General features: G+C 37.8%; 1 long non-coding RNA gene across 1 annotated transcript in view; it reads left to right on the top strand.

Annotated features, from left to right (window-relative positions):
• Positions 1–16891, top strand: part of LOC134736341 (uncharacterized) — a 50724-nt gene that overhangs the window by 16663 nt on the left and 17170 nt on the right. The window contains exon 3 of the long non-coding RNA XR_010120296.1: positions 9688–9750. This is a non-coding gene — a long non-coding RNA (uncharacterized lncRNA). The remainder of the gene's footprint in view (positions 1–9687; positions 9751–16891) is intronic.

The raw sequence follows: 16891 nt of genomic DNA, 5'->3' as shown, positions 1-16891 counted from the left end.
TCGGCCTCCTGGGTTCACGCCATTCTCCTGCCTCAGCCTCCTGAGTAGCTGGGACTACAGGCACCCACCACCATGCCTGGCTAATTTTTTTTTGTATTTTTAGTAGAGACGGGTTTCACCATGTTAGCCAGGATGGTCTCGATCTCCTGACCTCATGATCCACCCGCCTCAGCCTCCCAAAGTGCTGGGATTACAGGTGTGAGCCACTGCACCCGGCCCTGGAATAAGTAGTTTTAGCAGGGCTATCTCTGTCTCTTTTCCTCATTTCTTTGTTATGCTGTCTGCCTCTGTTGGTATCACACCCAGATGTTGGGCTCCACTGTTAGCTAATTCCTCTATTTAGTTTTTGTCAATGTCCTAGGGCATAAATTGCTCCACAGTTTTATTCAATTAAATTTAAACTCCTTGGCCGGGCATGGTAGCTCATGCCTGTAATCCCAACACTTTGGGAGGCCAAGGCAGGTGGATCACTTAAGGTCAATAGTTTCAGACCAGCCCGACCAACATGGTGAAACCCTGTCTCTACTGAAAATACAAAAATTAGCTGGGCATGGTGGCGTGGGCCTGTAATCCCAGCTACTTGGAAGTTGAGACAGGAGAACTGGTTGAACCTATGAGATGGAGATTGCAGTGAGCCAAGATGGTGCCACTGGACTCCAGCCTGGGCAACAGAGCGAGACTCTGCCTCCAAAAAAAAAAAAAATTAAACTTCTTTGCAGGAGTAGTTTTTGAGGCCAATCTCTGAGGTTTGCTTTAATCTCAGGAGGACTCTTAGCTGTCTCCATTCATGACACTTTCTGGTAACTTAGCCGGACTGTAGTTTAGCTTGCTGCTCTCATGGAGCTGCCAACCTTTCCTTAATTGCTTGCCACCAAAACTTCCACGGTTTTCGAGAGAGCCCTTAGGTTGAACTTCCCTATATTCTTTCCCAAAAAGTCAGTTCCTTTGGAAAGTGCTTTGGAGCTCTCTATTCTTGTAATCTGCCTTGTCTGCTGGGCAGAATCTCTGAGCCACTATTCTGGAGCTGGAAGCAGTGATAGTAGCCCACTTCTTTTGCAGTGACAGTTTGGTTGAAGAGTAGGGCACTGGGCCAGGGTAGTGGTAGCCTCTGGTCTTCTTGGCTTCCCTTTCCTGGCATGGGCCCTCTGAATGATGCCTTTCCTGGCATGGACGCTTTGAATGATCTGGAGCCTGGTGTTCTCAGCCTGCTGTTCCTGATGTTGAACCTCTGCTTTACATTTAGGGTGTGGAGGAAGGAAGGGAGCCTCCAGCTTGTTGGCTGTACTTGCCCAGAATTTAGCCTTTGCAACATGGAGCTGCAGGGATGGGAAATGTTGTCCACTTGCCTTCCCTAGGTATATACTGTGGCCCTTGAGTGGGAGCTGAGGGAACGGGGAGCTTGTCTTCTAGGCCACACCCACTCATAGTGGAGCTTCCATTACCCTGACCTGTGGGGCAAGGGTGGATAGAGGGTGGGTCATGGCTGAAGTGCCACAGACTTGCTATTTCTGCTATGATTTAGTAGAATTTCTTGAATAAAGATCTCTACTTGATATATTCCATTAAGAACATTTCCAGATAATTTAAATGATTGTTTTTTTCTTATAATTTTCACCAATTATAAAAAATTCTGGTCTCAAAAACAAAAAAAAAAAAAAAAAAATTCTGTGGTGGTTTCACTGTGGGGCAGGTCTGTGAAGCTCCTCACAATACCATTTTCATTTAGAAGTGGAATCACTAGTTTGAGTTAAAGTTTGTGTCTAATAACTAAAATATTTGAATTTCCTGTTTGTTCGTTTCTGTTGTTTTTGCTTTTGTCTTGATTTTTAGTCAATATTTATACTTTTATCTGCTTGGTTATCTTTGGTGAAATGCCAAAGATCACACACAAAAATTTTAGAGATAAATTGTGTCTCTAAATGATTTAATTTCCTTCCAAAGAGAATTTACTTTTGTTTCTGGCAAGCAGACTAGTGGCAGATAACCTTAGTTCAATTAGAAATTGAAGGCCAGGCATGGTGGCTCACACCTGTAATCCTAGCATTTTGGGAGGCTGAGGTGGGTGGATCATTTGAGGTCAGGTGTTCAAGACTAGCCTGGCCAACATGGTGAAACTCTGTCTCTACTTAAAATACAAAAATTAGCCAGGTGTGGTTGTAGGTACCTGTAATCCCACCTACTGGGGAGGCTGAGGCAGGAGAATCGCTTGAACCTGGGAGACAGAAGTGTCGTAGTGAGTGGAGATCACACCACAGCACTCCAGCCTGGGCAACAGAGTAAGACTCTGCCTCTAAATAAATAAATAAATAAATAAATAAATATAAATTTTTAAAAAATTAAAAAAATTAGAGATTGATATGATATGAAGGTAGTTGTGATGATTAATTGCATGTGTTAACTTGACTGGGCTAAGGGATGACCACGTAGCTGACAAAACATTATTTCTAGGTATGTTTGTGAGGGTGTTTCCAGACTCAAATTGCAACTTGCACCATTGACCTCCCTGTTTCTCAGGCCTTTAGACTTGTCCTGAATTACACCATTAGATCTCCTAGTTCTTTGTCTTGCGGATGACAGATTATGGGAATTTTCAGCCTCTATAATTGTGTGAGCCAATTCCTATAATAAAATCTCCATCTATCTGTCTGTCTGTCTATCTCTCTATCTCCTATTTGTTCTGTGGTTATTTTATTTTATTTTATTTTTTTGAGACAGGGTCTTGATCTTAGGCTGGAGTATAGTGGTGTAAACACAGCTCACTGCAGTCTTGACTTCCTGGGCTCAAGTGATCTGCCTGCCTCAGCCTCCCTAGTAGCTGGGACCACAGATATACACCCTCAAGCCTCGCTAATTTAAAAAGTTTTTTTTTGTAGAGACGGGGTCTCATCATGTTGCCCAGGCTCGTCTTGAACTCCTGACCTCAAGTAACCCTCCCACCTTGGCCTCACAAAGTGCTAAGATTATAGGTGTAAGCCACCATGCCCAGCCTTAGTTCTGCTTCTCTGGAGAACACTAATACAGTAGGCTTCAATCCTTAGAAGGGCTGGTCTATTTTGGCTCACTCTTTCTTTTGGGGTATAACGCTTCAGGGTCTCATTTTTTATTTTATTTTATTTTATTTTTTATTTTTATTTTTTTTATTTTTATTTTTTATTATACTTTAGGGTTTTAGGGTACATGTGCACAATGTGCAGGTTTGTTACATATGTATCCATGTGCCATGTTGATTTCCTGCACCCATTAACTCGTCATTTAGCATTAGGTGTATCTCCTAATGCTGTCCCTCCCCACTCCCCCCACCCCACAACAGTCCCCGGAGTGTGATGTTCCCCTTCCTGTGTCCATGAGTTCTCATTGTTCAATTCCCACCTATGAGTGAGAACATGTGGTGTTTAGTTTTTTGTCCTTGCGATAGTTTACTGAGAATGATGTTTTCCAGTTTCATCCATGTCCCTACAAAGGACACGAACTCATCATTTTTTATGGCTGCATAGTATTCCATGGTGTATATGTGCCACATTTTCTTAATCCAGTCTATTGTTGTTGGACATTTGGGTTGGTTCCAACTCTTTGCTATTGTGAATAGTGCCGCAATAAACATACATGTGCATGTGTCTTTATAGCAGCATGATTTATAGTCCTTTGGGTATATACCCAGTAATGGGATGGCTGGGTCAAATGGTATTTCTAGTTCGAGATCCCTGAGGAATCGCCACACTGACTTCCACAATGGTTGAACTAGTTTACAGTCCCACCAACAGTGTAAAAGTGTTCCTATTTCTCCACATCCTCTCCAGCACCTGTTGTTTCCTGATTTTTTAATGATGGCCATTCTAACTGGTGTGAGATGGTATCTCACTGTGGTTTTGATTTGCATTTCTCTGATGGCCAGTGATGAGGAGCATTTCTTCATGTGTTTTTTGGCTGCATAAATGTCTTCTTTTGAGAAGTGTCTGTTCATGTCCTTTGCCCACTTTTTGATGGGGTTGTTTGTTTTTTTCTTGTAAATTTGTTTGAGTTCATTGTAGATTCTGGATATTAGCCCTTTGTCAGATGAGTAGGTTGCAAAAATTTTCTCCCATTCTGTAGGTTGCCTGTTCACTCTGATGGTAGTTTCTTTTGCTGTGCAGAAGCTCTTTAGTTTAATGAGATCCCATTTGTCAATTTTGGCTTTTGTTGCCATTGCTTTTGGTGTTTTAGACATGAAGTCCTTGCCCACGCCTATGTCCTGAATGGTATTGCCTAGGTTTTCTTGTAGGATTTTAATGGTTTTAGGTCTAACATATAAGTCTTTAATCCATCTTGAATTAATTTTTGTATAAGATGTAAGGAAGGGATCCAGTTTCAGCTTTCTACATATGGCTAGCCAGTTTTCCCAGCACCATTTATTAAATAGGGAATCCTTTCCCCATTTCTTGTTTTTGTCAGGTTTGTCAAAGATCAGATAGTTGTAGATATGCGGCATCATTTCTGAGGGCTCTGTTCTGTTCCATTGATCTATGTCTCTGTTGTGGTACCAGTACCACGCTGTTTTGGTTACTGTAGCCTTGTAGTATAGTTTAAAGTCAGGTAGCGTGATGCCTCCAGCTTTGTTCTTTTGGCTTAGGATTGACTTGGCGATGCGGGCTCTTTTTTGGTTCCATATGAACTTTAAAGTAGTTTTTTCCAATTCTGTGAAGAAAGTCATTGGTAGCTTGATGGGGATGGCATTGAATCTATAAATTACCTTGGGCAGTATGGCCATTTTCATGATATTGATTCTTCCAACCCATGAGCATGGAATGTTCTTCCATTTGTTTGTATCCTCTTTTATTTCATTGAGCAGTGGTTTGTAGTTCTCCTTGAAGAGGTCCTTCACATCCCTTGTAAGTTGGACAGGGTCTCATTTGAAATGTCTTACCTCCTTGGTGGGCCTAACTCCGATTTTTAGGCTCCCAGTCAACTTGAAGTCAGTAAGTCAACTGAAAGATTGTTCAGCTCCTCAGCTATTGTTTTCAAATTGGCAAATACTTTAAGGGAGGAAGTTATGTTATAGTCCCCTTTCTGGAATTTCCTTTATTTTGGGTCTTTTGTTCTATAAATCCTAACTATTTTGATAGTTCTCCAATGCCTTCAAACAGGTTAAAAATATTTAGTCTAGCTTTTATAGCTGTTCTCAGTAGAACAAAACCAGCCAACCCACTTATTTCATCACTGAGTTTTAATTTTAATGAGTATTTAAATATTTTCCAGAATTTTTTCTTTTTTCTTTCTTTCTTTTTTAGACAGAATTTTGCTCTGTTCCCCAGGCTGGAATGCACTGGTGCAATCACAGCTTATTGCACCCCTGACCTCCTGAGCTCAAGCAATCCTCCCATCTCAGCGTCCTGAGTAGCCAGAACTATAGGCACACCACTACACCTAGCTTTTTCTTTTGCCAGGTTTAAAATTGTTTCCTTAGAAAATATTGCCCAATCTTTTCTTTTTCATAGTGTCTTGTCCACTTTGTATAGTTTCTACAGTAAAAAAACCTCTCCATTTTTTAAATTTTTTTATTTTTTGAGGCAGGGTCTCACTCTGTCACCCAGGTTGGAGGGCAGTGGCTTGATCTCGACTTACTGCAACCTCTGCCTCCTGTGTTCAAGCGATTCTCCTGCCTCAACCTCCCAAGTAGCTGAGACTACAGGTGTCCACCACCATTCCTGGCTAATTTTTTTTTTTTTTTTTTTTTTTTGAGACGGAGTCTTGCTCTGTCACCCAGGCTGGAGTGCAGTGGCGCAATCTTGGCTCACTGCAACCTCTGCCTCTCGGGTTCACGCCATTCTCCTGCCTCAGCCTCCCGAGTAGCTGGGACTACAGGCGCCCGCCATCATGCCTGGCTAATTTTTTGTATTTTTAGTAGAGACGGAGTTTCACCGTGTTAGCCAGGATGGTCTCGATTTCCTGACCTCGTTATCCGCCCATCTCGGTCTCCCAGAGTGCTGGGATTACAGATGTGAGCCACAGCTCCCGGCCTAATTTTTGTATTTTTAGTAAAGATGGGTTTCACCATGTTGGTCAGGCCAGTCTTGAACTCCTGACCTCAAGTGATCCACTTGCTTCAGTCTCCCAAAGTGCTGGGATTCAGGCATGAGCCAGTGTGCCCGGCAAGAAAAAATCTCTTTAAACATTCTTTTTTTTTTTTTGAGACAGAGTTTTGCTGTGTTCCCCAGGCTGGAGCGTAGTGGTGCAATCTTGGCTCACTGCAACCTCTGCCTCCCGGGTTCAAGCAATTCTTGTGCCTCAACCTCCCAAGTAGATGGGATTACACGTGCCCGCCACCATGCCCAGCTAATTTTTGTATTTTTAGTAGAGATGGGTTTCACCATGTTGGTCAGGCCGTTCTTGAACTCCTGACCTCAAGTGATCCACCCGCCTTGGCCTCCTGAAATGCTGGGATTCAGGTGTGAGCCACTGTGCCCGGCCACATTCTTGTACATATGTTCTTATGGGCTAATTCTTTTAGTTCTTATAAAGGGGAGTCCTGTAAGTTGGACTGTTGTGTGAAATGTATGTGCATTTTGAAAGTCAAGAGCCATTGCCAGATAACTTTTTTAAAATGCTGTAGAATGTCAAACTTTCCTTAGCCATGTATGAGAATGCCCATTTCCCTGAGTCCTTGCCAGTGCCATGGGAGCTGTTGTAGCCTTCTCTCAGCTTGGCATGAGAAAGAGCCCGCAGCACTTTAACCTGGGTAAGCTTCCAAGAGGTCTGTAGGTAGTGGAGGTGGAGGAGGTGGAGAGAGGATACCTCAAGAGGGATATGTTGGACTACTTCTAATTGGGCAAGTCGTTCTCTGCATAATTAATTTTGAGAAGGGAAAGAAAATTTATAGTTTGTGAAGCAGGTGTCATCAGTTGTGGAAGATCTACTTCATACTAAAGTTTGGATCTATTCATCTTTTAAAGCATATGCTTTTAAGTCGTGCACCAGGTGTCAATTTGTTCATAAAGATAATTCCAAGGCCCCCATTAAAGTGATTCTAGTAACTGTTTAATTGTTTTGGCATTGTTGGAGCTTTAACTCAGTTAATTCAGTTTTGGCCTTACTCTTTGAATCTACCGCTCAATTCTTATTCTCAAAGGGATTGACTTTGGTAACTATGCTTGCTGGCTTAGGCTCAAGACTTTCCCCTTTCAGAATGTTGACCTTGTTCTTCTCTCCCAGTTTTTTACTCTTTTGGGCTGTGACCCTTGATTACACTATGTTGGCCACCCCTAAGTTCTATTCCTGGCCCACTTGTGATGACCTGGGGTTGGAGGAGAATAGCCATCTAGATGATGCAGGGCAGGTGAGCTCTAAAATTGGGGCTTAGCCTACCCCTTACCTGTTGAAACCTATGTTTCATTTGCTGTCATGAAAGATAGCTCAGGAAGTTAAGGAGAAGATATATTATAAAGATGAATGTTATCTTGAGAATATTCATATGTGAAATTAACATTGATGTTTTTGAATGAATGGTAAGGGAATGGAGAGAACTGGCTGATGACCAGTAAGATAATGAAACTGTGAGTTTCAAGCAGAGTGTTTAGCAGAAAAAAAAGTTATATTGGGCAACATTTTGCAGCTTATTTTGATAGGTTTTAAATTAGAGGAAATGCAGTAGATGTTATATGCGTAAATGTTAGCAACACATTTCAAACAGTGTTTGGAAATTTTACTAGTGAAATTTAAGATGGCTTGGAATTAGAAACAGTCACATGGTTTGCAATCTGCTTAAAAGACTGCAAATTGCAAATGGTATTGTTTAGTAGTTGGCTGAGAACCTTAACAGAGGTTGTAGAGTCTGAAAATTATCACTGGCATCTCTAATTCTTAAGAAAAATGTCTTGGAATTTCAGGAGTTTCTAAGCAGTATATTTGTAAGAAAACAAAATAATTTCTGTCCTCTGGGGAATCTCAAAGTGCTGAGAGCTGACTTCTTAACAAAGTGGTAGGAGTGGACAGTGCTTTATGAAGACGGACATTTTATGTTCAGCTGTGGCAACCAGCCTGGCCCTAAGAGATGCTCTGTAGCAATTAATTCTCTTTGTGGTGGCTGATGGCTTCATACTCTGTGTGTTGTAGGGATTCAGAAAGGTTTTCCTATAAAATAGAGTTGACTGTATTCCAAATCCTTGTGGGTTACTTTGTGTAAATTATTCCATTTATTTTCTTGAATAACTTTTGGTATTATTTGCATGTTGTATTGATGTTATTTTCCATGATTAAAAACAACACAATTTCAGGCCAGGTGCAATGGCTCACACCTGTAATCCCAGCACTTTGGGAATCTGAAGTGGGTGGATCACTTGAGGCCAGGAGTTTGAGACCAGCCTGAGCAACATGGTGAAACCCTGTTTCTACAAAAAATACAAACATAGCTGCGTATAGTGAGTACGCACCTGAAGTACCAGCTATTTGTGGGGCTGAGACAGGAGAATTGCTTGAGCCCAGGAATTTGAGGTTGCAGTGAGCCATTATCGTGCCACCTAACTCCAGCCTGGGTGACAGACTCTGTCTCAAACCAAAAACAAACAAAAAATTCTGAACCATTGATCAGAATTTGTCTGTTTTATTGTATTCCAGGGAAATTGTTTCCCACTTATTTTCTGCCTGTTTCCCCTGCTCCATCATTGATTTTTATCTATTCTTAGAGCAATCTTAAAGGATATATTGACCAAAAAAAATTCATAATCCTATCACTCTACCTCAGAAACATTCAGGGAGCTACATTTTTTTTGAGTTACATGTGTTAACTTTGTCCATGTGTAATTAGCGTCTACAGTTTTGTTTCTTGCTTTTTTTATTCTACTTAAACCCGTCAAGAACATTTCCTCCTATAGCTACAAAGTCTGTCATCGTCATCTTTATCATCACCACATGGTTTTAAGATTAAATGATAATCTGAAAAGATGAAAGAGCAAATTTACTTAACCACTTTGTGGAAACCATCCTAAAATGCAGTAGAAAGGTCCTCATCCTTTTTCCCAAAGGTACATAGGTCTGTTGGTTTCTATTCAGAAGAGCGAGCCTACTTTTCAGGAAGTGAGTTGCAGAAATACCAGGCGCTCAGTCAGTTTACTGTCCAACTCAGAGACAAGTTAAAAAAAATTTTTTATTCCGAAAACAAGTAAACTATTGCAGAAAATTTGGAGAGAAAAATCAGCTTTAATTTCAACATTGATACTACCATTGTATTATATCTCTTCACTTTTTTTTTATTAGTACACCCTCCTTCCCCAATTTGGTTTCTTTTCATTCCCTGTCTTTTGTTTTTTAAAAAAGTGGAATACATGAAAACATTCTTACTGTAAAATATTAAAATAATTATCAAGTGGATAGAAAACAATAAAGTTTGCTTCTTTCTAGCACACTCATCTCCCTGCTCTAGGGATAAGTTATTGCTGTTTGGTGAGCATAATTCCCATTTTATTTCCATGCGGTTTCATATATACTAGTATATTCGTAGGACAATTATATATTGTCCTATGAATAGGATCATTTGTATATTATTGTGTATCTTGCTCTTCCAGTTTGCTGTATATCCTAGAGCTAGTTTCCTGTTAGTATTACATTATTCTCTTTTACAGCCATTTAGTAATCTATAGAAGGAATTATGTCAGAATTTAAGATTATTTCCTCTATTGATGGACATTTAAGTTTCTTTCTTTTTTTTTCCTGTAACAGACAATGCTGCGATGAATACAACAGTGCATTCTTTTTTAGAACAAGTGTAAGGATTCCTATGTGGTAAGTCTGTTTAAAGAGAATTTCAGGTTCACGTGGTAGATGTGTTAAGTTTGAACGATGTTGCCAAACTGTCTTGAACTTATACCCTCTGTAATAGTATATTGGGATATTTGTTTCCTTTTATTCTTGTCAGTTTTCATACTATAAAACTTAAACATTTGACAATCTTACTGGAAGTGGCTTTTTATTGTTTTAATTTACTTTTCTTTGCATTATGGTAGATATCTCTAACTGTCCTCTAGTATCGACCTTCTTCTTTTTAGTAGTTAAAGACTACATTTCCCAGCTGCCTTTGCAGCTTGCTGTGGTCATGTGACTTAGTTCAGGCCAATGGGATGAAAGCAAAGTGATGTATGGGCTTGCCTTGGTCTTCCCCTTTTCCTCTTTCCAGCAGCTGGAAAAGTGCTGACCAGAGCGTTGTTGAAGGCCATATAGTAAGAATGGCAAAGCTTCCCTACCAGCCCAACTGACTGTTTTGTGGCGCAGAGCCCATCTATTACGTGAGACAGCAATAAATATCTTTTTTTTTTCCTAAGAGACTGGAGTCTCACTATGTTGCCCAGGCTGGCCTTGAACTCCTGGCCTAAAGCAATCCTCCCACCTCAGTCTTCTAAGTAGCTGGGACTACAGGTGTGTGTCACCATGCCCAGCTCTATAAATGTCTATTTTTATTGAATCCGTATGTGAGATCATTTTCTGGTAGCAGCTTACATTCTGTACTAAATTATACATGCATTTTTTCAAATGTATGGACATTTACACTTTTTCTTCCATGACTTGCTTGTTCAAACCATTTGCTTGTTTTCCAGTTAGGTTTTGCTTTTTACATATTTTAATGGGTATTCTTCAAATATTTTGGAAATTTCTCTACTGTTAAAATGTTACAATTTTTTTTTCTCTTTGTCTTCAACTTTGTGGTGTCTTTCCAGAGAGAACAGTTAAATTTTTTTTTTTAAATGAGCATGTATTAAATCTTATAGTTGATTAATTTTTTAAATGAAGGAAATGGTAAGATATTATAAGCAGTTGAAAGGATAATCCAACAGACATATTTATATATCAGAAATATTGAAATCAAAGTGCAAATGGAAAAATAACTGCCTTTCTGCCCAACAGAAGGTGAAAATCAATGGAACCTTCACTGAATATAATTTATTTTCATGTTTATACAAGAATTATTTTGCATTAATATCAGTTATCTACAACTTACAGAGTTGTAAAGTAGCTCAAAGGCAATGATAAAGTTAGATTTAGATTACCTGTAAGAGTGTGCACTAAAAATGCATAGCTTTTTATTAGAGACACCAAGTCCTCTTTTCTGCCTATTCCGAAGTTCCTTACATTGTCACATTCTGGTTGATAGGTTACCTCCATCTCTGATTACTTACTGTATATTTGTGAACTTTTCCTCACAAGCTACAGATTGAGCATCTCTATCTGGTACTATTTTTGTCTCCCCATTTTTCCAAATATAGTATTAGAAGAAAAACTGGTGCTTCTTAACTATAATACTTAGTGTAATTAACTTACCAAAACTGCAAGTTATTGGTCAACCACAGTGACTGTTTGATCTTCATGACATGTTCCAACAACATGAATGTATGTTTTACTATGCATTTTTTACTATGCATTCATAGTTAAAAAATGCCCTTGGAGGTCTGTGGAAAGTGAAATTTTAAATTTTAATGAAGCCAACTCTGTAAATCTTATACTTTATGACATCTACATTTTATAGGTTCTTAGGAAAAATTATTCTACTCTAGAATTATAATCTTTTTCTTTCCCCTAGTAGATTTTTTTCAAAAAATTGTCTTAATCCCTTTGGAGTTCATTTTGGAAAAGATGAAATAAGGGCTAATTTTATTTTACTTTTACAAATGGATATTTATTGTAGCACTAGATATTGAATAGTTCATCCTTCACTGATTCAAAATGCCAACATTTTATATAGTAACCACTCACATTTACACATGGATCTGTTTCTGGATATCTCTTCTAGTCCATTACTTATTTATCTTAGGTTGAACCATCAATAGTCTGTTACTTAGATATTGTTACTTATGAAAAATTTCAAGCATACATAAAATAGAGAAAGTAGTATCATAAATACAACATATCACTATCTCAGTTTCAGAAATTATCAACATTTCCTTACAATTGCTTACTGTATCCCTTTTCTCTCTCTCTAGTTGCTGTACTGTTTTAAAGTACATCTCAGACATCATACCATTTGACCCCTGAATACTTCCATATACAGCTCTGAAATAAAAAATTATGGCATTTTCCTATATAACTGTAATACCATTATCACCTCTGAAAAATTAAGAGTAACTCCTTAATGTTATTGAAGTTCCTACCTACGTTCAGGTTTCTCTGGTATAACACACTGCTTAAAATATCTCTGTATCAACATACGATGCTTTTATACCTTGCAGGGCAAGTCTCCCTTGCATTATTCTTTTAAAAACATTTCATTGCTCTTCTCGCATATTATTTTCTGTGCCAGAAAATTATTTCCAATCACTATGTCAAGTTTCATAACAAGTTCTGTAGAAATTTTGCTTTGAATTACATTAAATTTATAACTTCATTTGTGGGAGCTTTACAGTATTGACAGCTTTACAGTATTGATTTAATTCATTCAGAAACATAATGTCTCTCCATTTATTTAGGTCTTCTTTCATGGCTTCAGTAAAGAGTTAGAGTTATTTTTCATAGGCAGGTTACATTTACTTCTGTTTGCCTCCTCTGTGTTCTTCCATTTCTCTTGCTTTCTTTTGGATTGTATTAAAACTGTTTGGACTTCTATTTTAATTTATCTATCAACTTTTTAGCTACTCCTCTTTATATTACTTTTTATATTACTCTTTGTATTACTTTTTAAACAGTTACTCTAGGGCTTACAACATGTTTCTTCAAATCTTCACAATTGGAGTATTGTACTACTACAACTAATGGGAGTTAGTATTGTGCTACTTTATGTGAACCCTAAAATCTTGCAACTGTATAGATCCAATTATGCCTTCTCATCCATTATGTATATAGTTGTCATATGTGTTGCCTTTACATATGTTATGGATCACATGTCATGATTTTTAAAACCGTTTTTTGTCGTCGAAAAAAAGAGAAAAATGTTATGTTATATTTACCTAGATACTTGCCATTTCCAATGCTTGTCACTAATTCCTGAAAATCTAAATTTTCATTTCATCTGGAATCATTTTTTTCTTTAGCATTTCTTATAACGTGATTTTGTTGGTTCTTAGCTTCTTTCTTTTGTTCTTTTCCTTTTCTTTTTTTTTTTTTTTTTTTTTGAGACAGGGTTTTGCTCTGTTGGCCAAACTGGAGTGGTGATGCAATCACGGCTCACTGGAGTCTTGAACTTCTGGGCTCAGGCAATCCTCCCACCTCAGCCTGCTGAGTAGCTGGGGCCACAGGTGTGTGCCACCATGCCCACCTTTTTTTTTTTAAATTTTTTGCAGAAACAGGGTCTCCCTGCGTTGCCTAGGCTGGTCTTGAACTTCTGGGCTCAAGCCCTCTTTTTGCCTGGGCATCCCAAAGTGCTGGGATTACAGGTGTGAGCTACTGTGTCCGACTGTTATCTAAAAATATCTGTTTTTCGCTTTCATTCTTGACATGATGAATATTATAGAATTCTTGGTTGATAGGTTTTTCTGAAACATTTTAAATATATTGTTGCATTGTCTTTTGGCCTTAATGATTTATGATGTCAGCAGTCATTCAAATAATTGTTCACTGTATATATGTGTCACTTGTATCTGGTCACTTTAAAAATTTTATCTTTTTTTTGGTTTGCAGAAGGTTGATTATGATCTTCCTAGGTGTGGATTTTTTATTCTTTTGGGGATGCATTGAGCTTCTCGAATATATAAATTTACTTTTTTTTATCATATTAAGAAAATTTTGGTCATAATTTCTTAAAATATTTTTTCTGCTCCATTCTCTCTCCTTCTTTTGTGCAACTCCAATTACATGGATGTTAAACCTTTTGATATAGTCCCACATATCACTAAGTCTGTGTTCATTAAAAAATGTTTTTCTCTGTGCTCTTCAGATTGTATAATTCTATTGATCTATTTTTAAGCTCATTGCTGCTTTTGTCCATCTTCCTCAATTTGCTGTAATTGTTTTCCAGATATTGTATTGTTCAGTTTTAGTATTTCCATTTGGGTTTTTTTTTCTGTAGTTTTTATTTAACTGCTGAGATTTTCTATTTATCATTTATTGTGAGCACATTTTCCTTTACACCCTTAAGCATAGTTATAATAGCTGTTTTAAAATCCTTCTCTGCTAATTTAAACATCTGGGTCATCTTGGGGTTACTTTGTATTTATCAACATTTTTCATGAGAGTGAGCCACATTTTCTGTTTATTTGGGTATCAAGTAATTTTTTATTGTCTATTGGGCATTATAAATGCTATGCTATGGAGATCTAGATTTTGTTATAGTCCTATGAAGAACCTTGGTGTTATTGTTTTAGCATGAAATGTATTTGGTTTGACTCAAATTATAAACATCGTGTCCTTGTGTCTTTGGTGACAGATTAAATTTCAGTTTAGTTCTTTTAGCCTTAGCTGGCTGCTGAAGTCTGTCCACATATGTGTGGTCCAGGGGTTAGGCAGGGATTTAAGTAGAGTTTATACACGAAAGTTAGGGCACTACCTCTGTGACTCTCTCTTTTCTGGTATTACTGCCTCATTGTATAGTGGCTATATTTGTCCTGAACTCTGTCTTCTAGGTTTTTCAAGTCAGAAAGACTGCAATTTTGATGTTTTAGTCACCCTAAATGGCATAGACTGAAGCCTGCTGTCAGGCTTGAAGCCATGAAAATGTGAAACTCACCCAGTGTCATTCCTATATTTTAACTGTCAACTCCGCTCCAAAATCTACCTGCTTTTGGTCTTTTCCCAGTGCCCTCAAATATTTGTTTTTTTTTTTCATATTTTGTCCAAAGGTTATTGTTTTACCTGTGGAAGGGTTGGTTCATTTAGATCTTACTTGATCATTATCAGAAGAAGCTGGAATTCCATATTTCTTGTTTGGTTAATTGCTAGGCTACCCTTCCTTCCCTTCCTTCCCTTCCTTCGCTTCCTTCCCTTCCTTCCCTTCCTTCCCTTCCTTCCTTTCCTTCCCTTCCTTCTCTTCCCTTCCTTCCCTTCCTTCCCTTCCTTCCCTTCCTTCCTTTCCTTCCCTTCCTTCTCTTCCCTTCCTTCCCTTCCTTCCCTTCCTTCCCTTCCTTCCCTTCCTTCCCTTCCTTCCCTTCCCTTCCTTCCCTTCCTTCCCTTCCTTCCCTTCCTTCTCTTCCTTTCCTTCCCTTCCTTCCCTTCCTTCCCTTCCTTCCCTTCCTTCCCTTCCTTCCCTTCCCTTCCATCCCTTCCCTTCCTTCCCTTCCTTCCCTTCCCTTCCTTCCCTTTCCTTCCTTCCCTTCCTTCCTTTGTTTTAGGTTTGATAACCTTCTGAAGGGAATTTCCCCCCATACAATGTTTTGCCACTGGTTTTTACTGATATAGAAAAAATATTAAATTTTGTTCATAATATTGTATCTGGCTACTGTACTAAACCCTTTTATTAATTTTAATGATTCATTAATCTGTGCTCTTGGGATTTTTCTAGAAAAGTGTCATAATATTTACAACTGAAGATGTTTGTCTTGTTCTTTCCACAGTTTATACTTTTACTTTTTTAATTTGTTATTCCATTGACTAGGACTTTAAATACAATGTTACCTCTAATACTTCACCATTAAGAAGGATGTTTGTGTAAAATTCTTGTAGATATTCATTCTTGAATGAAGCTTTCATTTTTAAATTCATAAGATTATATTAGTTTTGATTTATGGGTATTGAAAAGTATCAAATACTTTTCCTTCATCTATTACAATGTTCATTTTTTCCTCATTAATCTATTAATATAGTCCTTGCATTCCTGGCATAAACCTCACTTGATTCTCATGGATTAATCATGAAATGCATTGTTGAGTTTCATTTCACAATGTATTATTAGGGATTTTTGTTTCTATGTTCATGAATAGAACATAGAAACAGCCTAATTTGGGGGCTGTTCTTGTCTACTCAAGTACAGGGTTATGTTAACTTCATAGTTTAAGTTCAAAAATTTTTCATCTATTTTTATATACTTTTATAGTTGATCTACCACGGCAATTATCTGTTTCTTAAAAATTTGGTAGAACTTGCCTGTAAAACCATTTGAACCTGGAGTTACTTCTATTAATAAATCTTTGACGCTTCTTACAGTTGTTTGTTTATTCAGGTTATCTACCCCTTGGTTGTGCTAATTCTAGTATACTTTATTTTCCTTGAAAATCATCAATTTCATCATCATCAAATTTATTGGTATAAAATTATATATAATAATATCTCGGCCAGGCGCGATGGCTCATGCCTGTAATCCTAGCACTTTGGGAGGCCGAGTCGGGTGGATCACCTGAGGGTCAGGAATTCCAGACCAGCCTGGCCAACATGGCAAAACCCCGTCTCTACTAAAAATACAAAAATTAGCTGGGCGTAGTGGTGGGTGCCTGTAATCCCAGCTACTTGGAAGGCTGAGGCAAGAGAATTGCTTGAACCTGGCGGGGTGGAGGTTGCAGTGAGCCGAGATCGTGCTACTTCACTCCAGCCTGGGCAAAAGAGCGAGACCCCGTCTAAAAAAAAAATCATATATAATAATATCTCATAAATTAAAAATTCTCCCCCAGATTTGTAATATACTTTCTCATTTCTAATATTCTTTATTTTTGTTTTGTTTTTCTCTTTTTTCCTAATTATATAAACTTATCAGAGTTTTGTCTATTTTATTGGTCATTACAAAGAACCAGATTTGGATATTACTAAATAACTACTCTTTTTCTTTCATTTGTTTATTATTAAATTGATTTCTGTTTTTTAATAATTCTTTTCTTCTATTTTCATTGAATATTTTGGTTATTCTTTTTTGTAGCTTTTGGGTTATTTTTATCCTTTCTTGTTTTTTATTAATAAATTAATGTTTTAAATTTTCCTGTACTATTTTGTTTTCATGTACAAATTTTGTGTGTTCTTAGTGTCACATATTTTAAAGTAATTTATAATTTGTTTTGATTGCTTCTTTATCTAGTTACTA

The sequence above is a fragment of the Symphalangus syndactylus genome, chromosome 4, assembly GCF_028878055.3.
Source record: "Symphalangus syndactylus isolate Jambi chromosome 4, NHGRI_mSymSyn1-v2.1_pri, whole genome shotgun sequence".
NCBI classification, from domain to species: Eukaryota; Metazoa; Chordata; class Mammalia; order Primates; family Hylobatidae; genus Symphalangus; species Symphalangus syndactylus.
This window is presented reverse-complemented; position numbering and strand designations above follow the sequence as displayed.